The sequence below is a fragment of the Cupressus sempervirens genome, chromosome 11, assembly GCF_028749045.1.
Source record: "Cupressus sempervirens isolate cs-2001-9-10 chromosome 11, ASM2874904v1, whole genome shotgun sequence".
NCBI classification, from domain to species: Eukaryota; Viridiplantae; Streptophyta; class Pinopsida; order Cupressales; family Cupressaceae; genus Cupressus; species Cupressus sempervirens.
Window position 1 is genome coordinate 555,060,350 of NC_143128.1, and position 17,931 is coordinate 555,078,280.

Consider the following 17,931-nt stretch of genomic DNA (forward strand, 5'->3'; position numbering starts at 1 on the left):
ATAGATGTCGTAAATACAACATATCTCTCAATCCCAAGAAATGTTCATTTGGGTTTACTAAAGGAAAGTTCCTAGGTCATATTATCTCTGAAGCTAGAATCTCCATTGATCCTGATAGAATCAAAGCTATTATGAAGTTATCACCTCCTCATAGTCGAAAAGAACTCAAGTCTATATTTGGGAAGATTAATTTTGTGCGAAAATTCATAAGTGGATTTGCAAAGATAGTTCATCCCCTTAATGATTTACTCAAAAAGGGAGCTAAAAAAAATGAGTTCCAAAGATTAAGAAATCATTTGAGGATATCAAAGTGGCAATTTCTATGGCCCCAGTACTGGTAAGTCCTAACTATGAGCTACCTTTCAACATATATTCTTTTACTTTAGAACATTCGTGCACTAGGATTCTAACACAGAAGAAGGAAAAGGAGGATGAAAGGCCCATTGCCTTCATGAGTTGCCCTCTAAAAAATGTAGAGTTAAATTATTCCAACCTCTATAAACAATCTTTTGCTTTAATTAAGGCAGTAAAGAAGTTCTGCCATTATATATTGAGAAGCAAGGTGTATGCAATTGTGCCTGATCTAATGGTTAAGACATTATTGATGTAAAATGAACTTGGTAAAAGACGAGAGAAATAGATGGAAATACCTCAAGAATTTGATCTAGAAATCCAACCGATGAAGTTAGTTAGAGGTCAAGGATTATCAAAGATGATAGTGGATAACCAGATTGAAGGTGAAAAGAAGTTCGGATTTGATAGTGAAACAGATATGTAAGATCAGAAGAAGATCATATTATCTCAAGTTTTTATTGATAAGGGAGTAATAACAGATGTCCGGTACTAGGATATTGTTTACTATCTTTTACAAAATCAATACCCCAGTTGGATGAATAGTTCATAACGTAGGGGACTCAAAATGAAATGTGAATCCTACATGTTGCATGGCAAAAAATTATACAAAAAGAACTATGAAGGGATTTACTTGAAGTGCTTGGTACATGAGGAAGTAAAAGAATTTTAGGAACAATTTCATGATAAGTATGGTATAGGACATGGTTTAGTAGAAGCAACTGCTCATGATTTTAAGATTGGGTTATTTTTGGCCCACAATATTCAAAGATACTTTTGACCATGTGCATGGTTGTCATATTTGTTAGACTATTGCTAACTAAGAGAGACATCTTATGATTCCATTACAACTAGTGTTTGAGGTACGCCCCTTTGCAAAGTGGGGGATGGATTTCATTGGTCTAGTCAATCAACCATCATCAACTGGACACAATTTTATTCTCATAGCTACTGATTACTATATGCACTAGATAGAAACAAAGACATTCATAAATTACACAGCTAAGGTGGTTACAAACTTCTTAGGAGAACATATCATTACCAAATTTGGGATGTCATTCTCCCTAGTGTGTGATAACAGATCAACTTTTGCATCTGTATTCCTAACTCAATGGGCATTGGAAAATTAGGTTATTATCAAGTTCTCTTCAAATTATTATCCATAAGGGAATGGTGTAGCTGAATCTACAAACAAGAACTTGATCACAGTAATAAGATTTTTGTTAAAAGAGAATCCTAAAGATTGGAATACACAACTCAAATATGCTTTATGGAAAAATTGAGTAAGGGTCATGAATGCTTTAGGGACATCTCCATATTTTCTTGTTTATAGAAAAGAGCCAGTATTCTTGCTTAATCTTAGGATTCCTATTTTGAAATTCATGATTGGGTATGTTGAAGATGCTGACGAAGTACAAATTAGATTGATGAATCTTTTAGAGATGGATGAAAAATAGACAGTTGCTTTGGAGCACATGGATAAACATCAAGCTATTGTGAAGAGGTGGTTTGACAAGAGGGCCATGATAAAGTCCTTCAGAATATCCAACCTTGTTCTACTTTAGGACAAGGCAAAGGAAAAGCTAGGAAGCTACACTAAGTTTCAATGCTTGTGGATTGGTCCCTATCAGATCGCAAAAATTCTCAGAGAAAATAATTTTAGGATGAGTTCCTTATAAGGGGAATTGATTTCATTTCCAATCAATGGGAGACTTTTGAAACATTACTTTGAAGCCTAAAAGAACAAAAAAAAAAAAAGAGTTTATTTATACATGTGTGTTTCTTTTCAATGCACATTTGCTTTTAGTTGTGTGTTTGCTTTCAGTCATGTGTTTATTTTCAAAGTTGTGTCAGTCTAGGGGGTAGGTGGACTCAAGATTTTTTTATCTTGACATATCTCACTAACCATTCTTTTGGTTTTGATGTTCAAGAAGAGCTATTTCTTTGTCAAAACATTTTGATGATTTTGTCTTATACCAACTGAAGAATGGATGTTACTTGGAGTAATAGGGGATTTTCAATCTTGAATTTAGGATTGCAGATCGACAAGTTCTCAACACTTTCCAAATTTAAAGATCAACTATCTGAGGTGTTTTTGAACCATTGTTGAAGACAAAAAGGGAAAATCCAAACCCCCACTAGTTCAAATAGAATGGTCTTTTTGAAGGAATTGCTAAAATCGTTGTTTGGCATGAGAGTTTCTAGAAAGTTCGTAAAAAAGGAACGTAAGGGATGTAGGAGTTGATGAAATCCAACTTCACAACTCACCAAGATCATCTACATGCAACTAACCTATCGAAGGGAAACCAAGGAAGGAAGAGGTGGAGCTTGGAAAAACCCTAAACGGACTTGAGAGAGAACATATTGCAAAAACAAGGAAAATGTATTCACAATGAAAATGTAATATTGAGTTGATAAAATAAAAAGAGAGAGCTTGAATATAAAGGCCTCATGGAAGCTTGATGAACAAGCTGGAAAGTGGTAGAAGATAGGGTTGACAACTAAGCACTCTTCCACAAAAAGGTGGAACATGCTAGAAGGGAACAAACTCCCGTGTTGTCAACAACTCATCACTTCAACCATTAATGAAATATTAAATAAATGAATTAACCTAAGTAAGCTTAAGTAAAGAGAATAAATAATAAATAATAAATTATTTACTCTAACACCCCCCCTTAAGTGCAACATAGGGGAATGCCTTAAGCTCACAAAACTAAGAGAAAATGTACGATGGGTCTCAGCAACAAGGTCATATTAGGTACCCATGTACAATGCAAGAAAATGCAACCTCTAAAAATGGGGAAAGAGAGAAAACCATGTGGGAAAAACCCTCCCCCAAAAAAAGGTAACCTAGTGAAGAACTGAAGAAGCCTCCAACTAGAGAAATGTCCCCTAAAATAGGAACAAAGAGTGATCATGAAGAGCATTACTGAAGCATGAAGAAGCTGCAAAATCTGCCATCAAAAAGAAACTACTAATCTAAAGAACCTCCATGGAAGAAGAAGGCACAAACCTAGCATGTCTATATGGTAGATGATCCATCTCACCGAAATGCATAGGTAGCCAGCCACTACAATTTCCTAGTATATAGGATCAACCACTGAATACATAGCTCACACTATCAAACCATCAAACCATAGATGCATTAGAATAACAACATAACCCCTCTTTAATGCAGACAGGGTGAGATGATAGGTAATTGAGAAGGTGGGCCAAAAATCCTCTGCAAATAGAACTAAGAATGACGAGAGAGGAAGAGGTACAAACACCTATAAAGACACGGTCACACCAACGCTACATGGGAAAACAAAAGGAAGAAGGCCTAAAATAACAAACAATATCCCCCCATGGTGCTTTATAAAAAGAGTGTAAGTACAACTATCTCAAAAATAATGTTCATGAACCCAAATGCAAAAGTTCTTACAAATGATGTCTAGAATGATCAGAAAAGTAAAAAAGTTGATACAAAAAATATGACAGCTCAAAACAAAAGAAACCATGCCAAGAAAATGATCCTCGGACCTAAAACACTCAAGATGCCAAAAACATAATAGAAGGAGCATGGGCCAAAGTTAGAAGGAAAAATACCACATTTCTAAAAAGATGACAAAATCGGCTTTCCAAAAATATAACATTTACAAAAAATTGACATGAGATGCAAAAAAATACATGTCGGAGTCAAAAATAAAACTTTGGAATTCAACTACAAAAATGGGCAACTAAACTACATCAAAACCTAAAAATACCTACACCAATGTCTTTGTCTTGGAACCATCTTTTTGGCACTTCTTTCAAATCATAAAAATACCTCAGTATGCTCAAGTTATGGCCAAAAAACTACAAGTAGGTCAAAATGATCCTGGAGAGCCTGGCAGGGGTGTTGATGTAGTGTGATGTCATGCTGATGTTAGTAGTTACCTAGCTTAAATTTGATAGCCCAGGGGTTGTCACAAAAAATAAGGGCCACGTGGTAGGTGGGCAAGATGACAAGTGACATGGCAGGGGCCATGTGGCACCCATGCAATGTGTCACTTGCAGACGGGTTGACTACTACTAACTATGCTCAATAAAATGCCATGTGGGCAAGTGATTTGGCCAGCTTTGTAGAAGTAGAGGGATGGCAGAGGAGGCAAAGCCCACTATCAGAGTGGTGCTATGTGCTAGAGGAGGTGGCAGTAAGGAGAGGAGCCATTGGTGGCCAGTTGCGGATGGGTGGTGCTCGAGCCATGGTGGACCTGTGGCAGCGCTACTGGCTACAACCACTATGGGTTGCATGTGGTGGCATGGCAGCTACCCCACAATGGCGCAGTGGTGGTCGATTGGTAGTGCGCATAGTTTATACTTTTTAAAAAAATTTTGGCCAAAATTGTTTGTACGATCGTACGGCCACCTGTAGGGCTAAAATAATTTTTCCTCCTAGAGCCCTGTCTCCAAAAATAAAAAGTTTTATATGAATCCTGACTACAAATGACCTTTTGGATCTAATAGTAGTATCTGTTTGGGTCCAAAGTGCTCCAAAAAAATGCTCTTCCCCTTGATTGAAAAAAAATGTACAAACAAACTAGGGTTTGTGTCTCCAAATCGCGGCTTCAAAAATTCTTAAATGAAGCAGTAGCCGGGAGGCTCTGATACTATGTAGGAGTTGATGAAATCCAACTCCACAGCTCACTAAGATCACCTGCATGCAAATAACCTATCGAAGGGAAACCAAGGCAGGAAGAAGTGGAGCTTTGAAAAACCCTAAATGGACTTGAGAGAGAACATATTGCAAAAATAAGGAAAATGTATTTACAATAAAAATGTAACATTGAGTTGAGAAAATAAAAAGAAAGAGCCTGAATATAAAGGCCTCATGAAAGCTTGTAGAACAAGCTAGAAAGTGGTAGAAGATAAGGTTGACAACTAAGCACTCTTCCACAAAAAGGTGGAACATGCTAGAAGGGAACAAACTCCCATGTTGTCAACAACTCATCACTACAACCATTAACTAAATATTAAATAAATGCATTAAACTAAGTAAGCTTAAGTAAATAGAATAAATAATAAATAATAAATTATTTACTCTAACACCCCCCCTCAAGTGCAACTTAGGGGAATGCCTTAAGCTCACAAAACTAAGAGAAAATGCAGGATGGGTCTTGGCAATGAGACCATGTTAGGTACCCATGTACAATGCAAGAAAATGCAACCTCTGAAAAAGGGGAAAGAGAGAAAACCATGTGGGAAAAACCCTCCCCCAAAAAGAGGTAACCTAGTGAAGAACTGAAGAAGCCTCCAACTAGAGAAATGTCCCCTAAAACAAGAGCAAAGAGTGATTATGAAGAGCATCACTAAAGCATGAAGAAGTTGCAAAATCTACCATCAGAAAGAAACTATTGATCTGAAGAACATCCATGGAAGAACAAGGCACAAATTGAGCATGTCTATATGGTAGATGATCCATCTCACCGAAATGCATAGGTAGCCAGCCACTACAATCACCTATTATATAGGATCAACCATTGAATACATAGCTCACACTATCGAACCATCGAACCATGGATGCATTAGAACAACAATATATGTATTAGTTGATGAAATCCAACTCCAAAACTCACCAAGATCACCTGCATGCAAATAACTTGTCGAAAGGAAACCAAGAAGGAAGAGGTGGAGCTTGGAAAAACCCTAAATGGACTTAAGAGAGAACATATTACAAAACAAGAAAATTGTATTTACAATGAAAATGTGTTCTCTCTCAAGTCCGTTTAGAGTTTTTCCAAGCTCCACCTCTTCCTTCTTGATTTTCCTTCGACAGGTTATTTTCATGTAGGTGATATTGGTGAGCTATGGAGTTAGATTTTATCAACTCCTACATGGTATCAGAGTGTTGACACGTGGTAGGGTCCATGTGGCAAAGTAAGTTGGAAGGTGGTAGAAGATAAGGTTGACAACTAAGCATCCACAAAAAGGTGGAATATGCTAGAAGGGAACAAATTCCTGTGTTGTCAACAACTCATCACTACAACTACTAAATACTAAATATTAAATAAATGCATTAACCTAAGTAAGCTTAAGTAAATAGAATAAATAATTAGTAATTAATTATTTACTCTAATAGCTCCCCTTAAGTGCAACTTAGGGGAATGCCTTAAGCTCACAAAACTAAGATGAAAATGTAGAATGGGTCCTAGCAACAAGGCCATGTTAGGTACCCATATACATTTTCATCTTAGTTTTGTGAGCTTAAGGCATTCCCCTAAGTTGCACTGAAGGGGGGGTGTTAAAGTAAATAATTAATAATTATTTATTTATTCTATTTACTTAAGCTTACTTAGGTTAATGCATTTATTTAATATTTAGTATTTAGTAGTTGTAGTGATGAGTTGTTGACAACATAGGAATTTGTTCCCTTCTAGCATATTCCACCTTTTTGTAGATTCTTAGTTGTTAACCTTATCTCCTACCACTTTCTAACTAATTCTACAAGCTTCCATGAAGCCTTTATATTCAGGCTCTCTCTTTGTATTCCTCATCACATTTTCATTGTAAATACATTTTTCTTATTTTTGCAATATGTTCTCTCTCAAGTCCATTTAGGATTTTTCTAAGCTCCACCTCTTGCTTCCTTGGTTTCCCTTCGGCAGGTTATTTACATGCAAGTGATCTTGGTGAGCTGTGGAGTTGGATTTCATCAACTCCTACAGGTTATGGGCCCACAGTGCTCCGAAAAAATGCTCTTCCCTTGGATTGAAGAAAAATGCACAAACAAACTAGGGTTTGTGTCTCTAAATCGCAGCTTCAAAAATCCTTCAATGAAGTAGCAGTAGGGAGGATTGGATACCATATAGGAGTTGATAAAATCTAACTCCATAGATCACCAAGATCACCTGCATACAAATAACCTGTCGAAGGGAAACCAAATAAAGAAGAGGTGGAGCTTGGAAAAACCCTAAATGGACTTGAGAGAGAACATATTGCAAAAACAAATAAAATGTAATATTGAGTTGAGAAAATACAAAGAGAGAGCCCGAATATAGAGGCCTCATGGAAGCTTATAGAACAAGTTGGAAAGTGGTAGAAGATAAGGTTGACGATTAAGCACTCTTCCACAAAAAGGTGGAACATGCTAGAAGGGAACAAACTCCCGTGTTGTCAACAACTCATCACTACAACCTTTAACTAAATATTAAATAAATATATTAACCTAAGTAAGCTTAAGTAAATATAATAATTAATTAATTATTTACTGTAACAAGGGATGTTCACAAAAGATTGAATCCAAGAAACAACACCAATGTCCTGGCCACACAGTCTAAGCATGGTTAGGATACAGAATTTTTTTTAAAAAAATTAAAAAGAAGAAAAAAATTGTGTTAAGAATGAAGGATTCTAAAAGGTCTAAAAGGGGTAATTTGATAATAGGATATGCATTCTAAATAAGCTATCCAGTACCAAAACATTGCTTCATCAAAGAATCAAATGGTCACATTATGAACTACATGGAGCAAGTATTCAAATATTATCTAAGACTTCAAATGAAAAGTGACAACCTACCAAGAGCCCTCAGAACTGATTCTCTCATCTAGTCAAACAAATGATTGATAAACAAGTTTTGTGAAGATTCCTAATGAATGAGCTAGATGGGGTGGAAGATTGTTTCTAAGTTGTCAGAAAATTTTGATAGAATGCATTTTGAGATGTCGAAGGAAATGAATACACTAAACACACACTAAAATTGGAGATTTGGGATCCTGAGGTTTTGATTGCAAAGTGACTCGAAACACACATGGAATATTCAAGATGCAGTTAGTGTTTGACACATATTAGACAAATTTTTGCTGATGAAGAAATGCCTTTGTCATTTCTTCCTTTTGTTGGGGCTATTTGTTGTGGTTTCACAATGCACACCCCATTTCATATTATAAATGGGGATCCCCTACTTTATTTTTGGCTTTTTAGATCCCTAGTCTGGGGTCCAAGTCCTTTATCTAGTGTCCTAGTTCATGTTTAGGTCCTGATTGGAAAACCCAGTTGTCAAAAATCAAAGTTTTAGGATGAAATCTTTTTTGCAAAATAAAAAGGCACACCAGTGCACCTCATTTGGTGCACTAGTGCGCCTAATTGCAAAGCAAAAAAAATATTTTGTGCTGCACAGTTGCACACCTACGCAACATAAAAGACCAACATTTCCCTAGGGCTATATAACTGGGGGGGTCCCCTTCCCTCCTTACTTGCCATTTCTTTCCACTTCATTTGTGTTTCACACCAACTTCTAGCCCCATCTCCACATCAGTAGAGGTGTGCCTTTTCACTTTCATTTCCCGCTCCCCACTCTACTTTCCACCTATGCAAAACCATTTTTTAAGTTAAAACAAAAACAAATAAGGTGTGCTTTAGTGCACTTGTCTAGGTGCGTTGATGCACACCTTATTTTCTTCACACCCAAAAAGCTTTAAAAACAAAGCAAAAAAATAAGAACACACAAAAAAAAAGGCATGCATTAGTGCACCTTCCCGAGTGTGTTGATGGACAACCATTTAAAAAAAAAAAAACAAAAAACAAACAAAGCTTTAAAAAGAATTAGGGTGTGTGGTAGCGCACCTCACTAGGTGTCCTACTGTGCATCCTTTGCACATAATAAAATGCCCAAACAAAAATAGGGTGCACATCACCACACCTTACGAGGTGCATTGATGTGCACCCCATATTTTGCAAAAGTAAACTATGGAAATGCACACTAGGCACACCCATGAGGTGTGCCTATTTTTTAAGCATATTAGAGTTTTGGGTTTTGTGTGAGTCAGTTTTAGGGTTTCGTTAATGCATTTTTCCTTTGACTTTAGACTAATGGACATCATTTTGTGTATATTCGATGGTGTCTTCATCATCCTCCCTTGTCGAGAAAATGGCACCAAAACTATTAGTATTCAAGTTTCATGGCGTTCCTACTAAATCATGGTTTTAGGATGAGTATTTAGAGATTTGAGACATAGATTTGGGTCACATGGATTTGAGTGTGTTCCTAAAACTATACAAAAAACCAATTGAGAGGTCTCAAATGATCTCCAAATTGATCCAATCAAGACTTGTTAATGTAGCATCACACTTGGTGTTAGTACAGTCCTCAGAACTAATCATGACACTCATAGAGCATTTTGATCCTAAAGAGAGGGTAGTCAAGAGCATAATGAGAGAGATCATTCTTGATCTCTAACCTAATAACATTGAAAAAGTGTTCCATCTCCCAAAGGGAGATCAATTCATTAGACTAACCTATGACCAAGTGGAGAGGTGGTAGTGGGAACATATTGACAAGGCTTCTGAGATCATCCAATCTTCATAACTTATAGAGAAGACTCCTTTAGGAAAGAAAATGAGAAAAGTATGCATGACAAGAGGATACATGAAGGAAGATATTAGATGATCAATCATAATCTTGAGTAGAGTTATGGGTTTGTCGACAGCCAAACACCTAAAAAAATTTATGGTACATTTTATTGAAACAATAAAGAAAGCAGAGATGCCACTAGATTGGGCTTCTACTCTTAGTCAAAATTTGGGTGAGCAGTTGGTGGTGGTGAAGAATATTAGGAAATTTTACATGACATCATACTTGGTATACTTGTTAGTCATGAGGGTAACATATTATCTAGGGCTCCACAATAGGGGTAGCATGCAGGATGCAAATGTATGGATGTATATTGTATATCCTCAACTGGTGAAGAAGAGGCTTTTAGAGAAAAGAAAAGATATAGAATTGCAAATCATGCTTTCATATTCACAATAATTTGGTTCATAGAAGGGGATTATATGATTGAGAATATTAGAAGAGGTAGCTGCATAGATATCACTATTCAAAGCTTATTATATCGAGTTCCAAAAATTTACATATTTGAGGGTAGCGAGTACAACTATTAACCCTAATAAGATTCCTAGGTATTCTAGTGATACGCTTATTCTCCTGGAGATCTCCCAACAACTCTTGTCTGCATATGAGAAAATTAGAAAGTAGCACAAAACATGTTGGGTGTGGCCTATGACTATAGGACCTTTTTAGGTGGACCAAAGGCAAGATATTCCTTCTTTTGAATGTGAATGGGATCAATATCCCTTAGAAGAGTATAATTCTCTCTTGCCATATTTTGACAAAAATGGGAGAGTGCAATAATTAGAGGGCAAAACATTCCAGCATGAATAAGCAATTAAAGATCATTGGATGAATGCGACAAATGACTATGAATTCTGAATAAGGGATTATTGTAGGATGACTTTGTATATGGTAGAGAAGGCCTTGAAGATAAAGATTTTATTGAAGATTGTGCAACAAGACATGGAGGAGTTGCTTGATCCATTGTTCAACAGGGATAAGATTGGTGAACGACCTATTATGAATGTCGAGATTGACAAAGAAGAGAACTCAGATATTAATCACAGGGTAAGTAACGCCATCAAATTGATGAATGGTTGGATCAATAGACCTTTCAAAATTGATCCAAATCTTGAGACAGTGATCTTCCATGCACAAGCCCGTCCAGCTAGAGGTAGAGGAGAAAAGGTCACTATGGCTACATTTATAACCCAATTACCAGTAAGACCAAAAATGGTGCACCAACTTGATAGGATAGTTGGTTATTATTGGGCTCAAAAGGGTAAAGGTAAGGGCAAGAGGAAGAGGAATTTTCCTCAACAAGCTGAACCAGAAGAGGAAGAAATTTTGGCACCTCCACAGTAAGGAGAGGAAGACATACAAGGGCTAGAGAATATAGAAGCCAAACAAGCCCAAGTTGATCCCCAAGTGCCACTAGTTGCACAAAGCCAAGAAGAAGCAAAAAATGAGATACAAAGGTTTCCACACCTCGATAGATAGAGAAAGCCTCCCCCTCTCCACCCAAAAGAAGAAAGATTAAGACTCTAGTAAAGAGGAGGAAAAAGGTGATAAAAAAAGTAATTCCTTTCCCATCAATGTCCAAACCTATTTTAGAAGAGGTAGAAGAAGAGGATGATGAGGATGAAGAGGGTAATCTACCTTTGAGTCAAAGGACTTGGTTGGCCAGAGCCACAAAGGAGGAACAAAGGAGAAGCTCTACGATTACATTTCCATATATCCCTAAAAAACCTCTTAAGACCACTACATCAAAAGATGAAATGCAATAGTAGATAGATGAGAAAAATGTGGAGGGCACTAATGTCTTTCAGATGTCAGATTTTGACTTTATGCCTGTGGGTACTAAGTTGGTCGAGGATAAGATAAGAGACACTCCAACTAACCAACCTCAACAAGAGGATTAGAGTCAGATGCCCCCTGAATCATAAGGACCTAAGATAGTTTCAGCATCCCAAGTACAAGTCACATTTTGTGTAGACAAGGGATCAACTACCCCTCTTCCTCTAGGTATGGAAGCTGAACAGGTCCACACAAAACATGAAGAAGAGCCACATCAAGTATCCACTAATGAAGTGTTAGAAGAGGGGTAGATAAGTGAACAACCTCAAAAAACTTCCCAAGAGATGGAGGTAAGGACAATGGACTCTACAGACACAGAGACTCCTACTACAGATCCATTGTAAAGGGAGAAGACTCTAGAAAGGAGTGATAAGTGGAAGAGTATAGCTAAGAAAACTCCTTCATTCTCTAAAGGTAAATCTCTAGTACAACATATCTCAAGGTGGCTCTGAAAATAAGTAATAAGGAACAAGAAACAACAATTCACCACTGAAGAGGAGGATAGGATGGAATTTACAAAAGTCTTAAGAAAACTTGATTCACCTCCAAAGGATGCGTGAGCATTAGCCTTCATTATGAGTGATCAAAATTAGGACCTTTTTTCTCATGTAGCTATCCCTTCTCCACAATAAAATGTTGAAGAATTAACTCCAAGGGATTATCAGACCTAGGAAATTATGCTTGGGAAGCCAACCTTGGAAACTACAAAGTTGATGGTTACAATAGGGATGAAGGAGGTGTTTAGGAGCTTAGAATGAGATGGGGTAGAATTTTTAATACTTTGGTGTCAAAAAAAAATCCTAAAGGGGTATTTGAGTGAAGTTGTTGGTCCCTTGGATCCCACTAACCCTGAGGAAACTTTAAAAGCAACAATTGAGAGAAGAGATAGAGGAATGGTACAGTTGGACCCATTTTTGAGAGCTTGTCAGCAATGGCAAGAAAGTTTTGAGGAAAAAGGTATATTGATCATTCAAGGAAATCATAAATTATTACATGTTATGCAAGAGAATGCAGACAAGTTGGTAGCAATTTTCAATCAAGATTTTGGTCTTATGGATGAGGTACATACCTGGGGGAAAGACTTGCAAGCATTACAAGAAATCAAAGGCCAAAGGTATCAGATGCTAATGGATGTATATACAGCTAAGGAGCAAGATAAAATGGATGACTGGATTGAAAAGATTGTGAATGGTAATAAATTAATGGAGTCATTACATGCAGAGATTCACAGGCTCAAGGACCAAGCCCAAAAGCAAATTTGTGAAGTCGAGAAACATTATAGTGATGGATGCTTGGACATTTTTGAAGATGATGCATAGAAAAATTTAATACTAGTAGAGGTAGTAGTTGAGAAATTTGAAAAAAAAATTGAAGATTTTTCTAATGATGAGGATATCTGGCAGGCATTTAGAATGGAAGAAGCTTTATTAGAGCTTGACACAAAACTCAAATATTTTGCAAAAACCTATATAGAAGTGGATAACTATAGGCAAAAAGTAAAGGATAAATATAATGCCTTAGATTTACTGGATGCAGCTCAAGTCACTGAGATAATCAATAAATTCAAGGGCAAATATCTAGACATAGCTCTGGTATAAAGGGGAACAAAACCCAGAAGCCAGAATTTCAATTTTGACACTTAGTGAAATTTTTGTATTTTCTACCTCTGAGGTTCACTATTGCGTTGTTGTGCCAGGTGCACTTGTGCACTTTTTGAAATAGTGTCTTGGAAGATTTTGAAGAAGTTAAAGGTGCGCCAACATTTAATTGCTAGGTCAAAATTTAGAGCTTTCCATATATCAAAAATGCATCTTGACAACAATTTAACTTTGACAAATGCCTACTAAAGATGAAGCTCCTATTTTTGGCACTTCTAGACACTCCTACATCAACTAAAGGCTATCTTCTTCTTATTTTATTAATTTAGAAGCATATAATTTCATAGAGATATCTATCACTCTCAACACAAATTGAGGAGATGATTTTTTATAAATGCAGGATTATAATATGTAATTAGGCCCACTGTTATTTTGCAATAATATATGCTTTTGGTGCTCGCATTTGGAGGGTAGTGATTCTTGCTTAAGTGTGTTATATTTTTTGAATGTATTTTCATGTAATGTGATTGAGCCAAAAGTTTATTTCATCATTTCTAGTTGTGTGATCTTTTAATTCTAGTGTTTTCTATGGTTTTGCAAATTCCACTGACATACTTAGTTTGAGAAGAGATCACCATATTGTTCTTGCATGGCTTTTCATCTCGCTTGAGCACACTTTCTATGGCCTTGCAATTTGATGAAAAGTGAAACATCTTACAGTTACTGAATTCCCATTGACGATTGCATCAGTGGAATTAAGGAAGCGATGATGCTATTTTCATTGGTTACCCATCAATTTCTTCAAAGGCTTAACTCACAAACGTGTTGTTTCCATGGCTTATGTCCATTAGGATTTTACTTTTCTATTACTTGCTTAAACTTCTTATCATCCTATCTTTGTTATTTTCTTTACTAACCCAATTGACGATTGCATCGGTGGAATTAAGGAAGTGATGATGCTATTTTCATTGGTTACCCATCGATTTCTTCAAAGGCTTAACTCACAAATGTGTTGTTTCCATGGCTTATGTCCATTAGGATTTTACTTTTCTGTTACTTGCTTAAACTTCTTATCACCCTATCTTTGTTATTTGATTTACTAACCCCTTAGTTAAATTAGGAATTTATATTAGTTGCATTGTTAGATTGCATTCATTAAAATAATAGGAAAATACAAAACCATAGCTCTTTTGTATGTGTTTTACTCTTTTGAAGAAGCAAACACATTTTACATCTTATCTAAAGTCAACAAAACCAACAAAGGCCTCCTCATGAACATTCACATCTATCTTCAACTAAGTAGATTCCAGTAGGTCACAAGGTCACTCGTAACCTTGGAGTTGATCCTCAAGATTAACTTTTCAAGAGAGGAGTTCGAAAGGATTCCTTTTGTTAAGCATCATACAAAATGATAGCTCAACAGGAACTACAAAAATTGGCTTTGACTTTGTCTAATTGCAAATTAGGCAAGGATCTTATTCAAGATAGATAAACATATTCTTATTTCCATTGATTGAATTTCTTCTTCTAGTTTCTCCTTATTTTCTTTGGCTAGAGTCAAGCCAGATCATTCTCCTATAGTCCTTGTGATTGATGTTTTTTTAGAGAAAGAGAAATTTCCCTTTTAGGTTTGAAAATATGTTCTTGTTCCACCCTTCTCTTTTTAAAGTTATTCAAGAGTTTTGGAACATTCAAATTGATGGTACAACCATGTTTAGTGTGGCTAAAAACATAAGTTATATCAAGAATATTATTAGAAAACATAATTGAACTAATTTTGGAAATATTTTTTATTTTAAGTTTCCCCTACTCATGGATATTAATCATATGCAAGAGGAGACCCAAAAAGATTTCTATAATTAAGATAAGCTAGCTAATGAGAAGGACTTACTTTCCAAATATCATTGTATTATTTCTAAGGAGGATGGTTTTTGGAAACAAAGATCCAATCATTGTGGCTAAAAGAAGTGGATGCAAATACCATAATTTTCCATCTCACCACACTAAAGCACAAAGTAGCTAATAGAATTTTTGGACTGGTTCAGGTGATAACATCTCTAGAAAGGATGATGAGATCAGGTTGGAAAAAAATCAAAGATTTTTTGTTGGCCTCTCTTAACAAATCCCAATATATCATTTGAGGATCAACAAGCTCTTTTAGGAAACATCCCTTTCATCATTTGTAAAGAACAAGATAAAAATATTTGTGTCATCCTTGAAGCTCATGAAATTGGGCATGTTGTCTTTTACTTTGAAGGGGATAAAGCTCCAGGACTTGATGGATTTATAATGTTCTTCTTTCATAAATTTCAGGAGATTTTCAAATATAATGTGATCAAAGATGTCCAAGAGTTCTTTGCATCTATAAAATTTTTAAAGGAAATTAATGCTACTTTGCTTGTCTTGGTGTTGAAATTAGTTGATGCTGACTCTATGGACAAATTATGACCTATTATCCTTTGTAATTACTCTTATAAAATAATCTTAAAGGTGCTTAGTATTATATTCCTAAAACTTCTCCCATCTAAACTATCTTCTCAGTAACTTGGTTTTGTTCTCAGGAGGCTGATTTTGGAATCAATTATTTCAATTCATGAAGCTTTTCATTTCATTGATGCTTCTTCAAAAGATGGATTCATGCTTAAGTTGGACCTATCCAAGGACAAGATTGATTGGTATTTTATGGATACAGTTCTCTCTACCTTTGGGCTTTTCCCTAAGGTGCTTCAACTTATCTTGTAGTTGGTCTCTCTCCTTCTATGGTTGTAATTGTTAATGGTTATCCCTTTTCTTTCTTTAAACCATCCAAGGGCTTAAGACAAGGGGACCCTTACCACATGTAAACTTTTTTATTATGGAAGAATGCCTAGGAAAAGAGATTTCATCTCATATTATTGACAATATCATTAAATGGGTTGGATCTTCATCAGTTAATATTTTTTTTTTCCTATCAACAATTTTTTTTATGATACTATCCTAGCAAGATCTTGATCAATCAAAGAGTCTAAGAACATTAAGTATGTGCTTAATTGTTATTGCAAAGTTATAGGGAAACTAATTAATGGGATAAGCACTCTTTATATTTTATCAACATGCCAATTGAGAGGCATTACCACATTATTGACATTATGAGCTATCAAATTTCTCATCTTCCTATAATTTATTTACGTCTCCAACTTGGTACCAAATCCCCTAACTCTTTCTGGAGTAGTATCATGGAAAAAATCAATAAAAGGATGATTGGGTGAAAGGATGTTCTCTTAAGTAAAGATGAAAAGCTCCATCTCTTGAATTCAATCATCTAGAACCTTCCCAGTTATGCTCTTAGCCTTTTCTTGACCCCCCCATAATTTTTTTGAATTTATTGAAAGGATTCAAAAGAGATTTTTTTTGTTTTTGCACTAAAGATTAAAAAAATGTCTTCCTCTTATTTCATGGGATATAGTATGATGTTGAAGCATAGAAGAGGTCTACGAATCATAAAGTTTTTTTTTCAAAATTGGGTCTTTCTTGCTAAACAAGTCTGGAGAACTTTTAAATGCACTGGGTAATGGAGAGACATTATTAAATCTAAATATCTTTCTCATATTATCTCTTTATAAGTCCTTTTATCTTCACTAGATTTCGCCAATGGATCTTTTATCTAGATTAGTATTCGTAAATATAGAGAGATGACAACTAGTAGTAACAAATGGAAAGTTGTGAGTGGAGATATAGTTCATTTCTAGGATGACGATTGGATGATAATTGGGGAACTTAGTAATTAGGATGATATGTATAGGTGGAAAAAAGTTTGTGAAGAGAGATTTGGTGCTCTATTGATGATTATAGGCATAGGAAAGGTTGGATAGATCTAGTGAGGGTTTCTTCTCATCTACCTACTTTGATAACCCTTCTTAATTTGGTGGTTCTATCTCATGGAGACATGGATGAATTATTTTGGGTTGACACTTCCTCAGGTGACTTCTTGGTGGCTTTTTCCTATGATCTTTTTTCCATTGGTCAAGATTAGTCTCCTTGTTGGTCTAAAGTGTGTTGCTAATGTATTTTACCTAAAATCAATATCTTCTTCTATAAAGTAGGATACTCATGGTAGATAATTTATGCAAGAGAGGTTTTTACCTTCCCAACAAGTGTGTTCTTTGTTGTAAAAATGAGGATACCATTGATCATATTTTTATGCATTGTCCTTTCGCTAAGGATATCTAGTCTTTTTTCTTCAATAGCATTGGGATGGAATGGGTCTTTCCCCTTTCCATTTCATATTTTTTTATTTAAAAGTCATATCTAGTTTCTTCATCTAAGGAGTGTAAAAGAGTGTGCTCATTTTCTCTTTCTCACATAGTATCGAGCATATGGAAAGAAAAAAAATAGAATCTTTAGAGATAAAAGATGCACTTGTTTGATTATCTTTTTAAAAACTGATCATGCTATTATTATGAACTATAAGAGCTCTAGTTTACCTCCTCTTAATTTTCAGATGCCATAATGGAGCCTTCTTTTACTCTCTCTTCCAATAACAAAATAGACGAGAGAGTAAATGCATTTTCCCTCCCATGGACTAGTTTAAAGCCAACTTTATGGGAAAAATAAGGGTAATCCTAGGTTGGTTGGGTGTGGTGGAGTGTTAAAGAACCATTTTGGCTAGTGCATGGTTGTTGTGGGGGCCCCTTGGGAACTAAAACCAATCACTATGCAATGGTTATTGTTCAACCTATTCAATTGACTAAGGATATGGGTATTAGGAAGATATGGCTTAAGGGAGACTCAAACAAC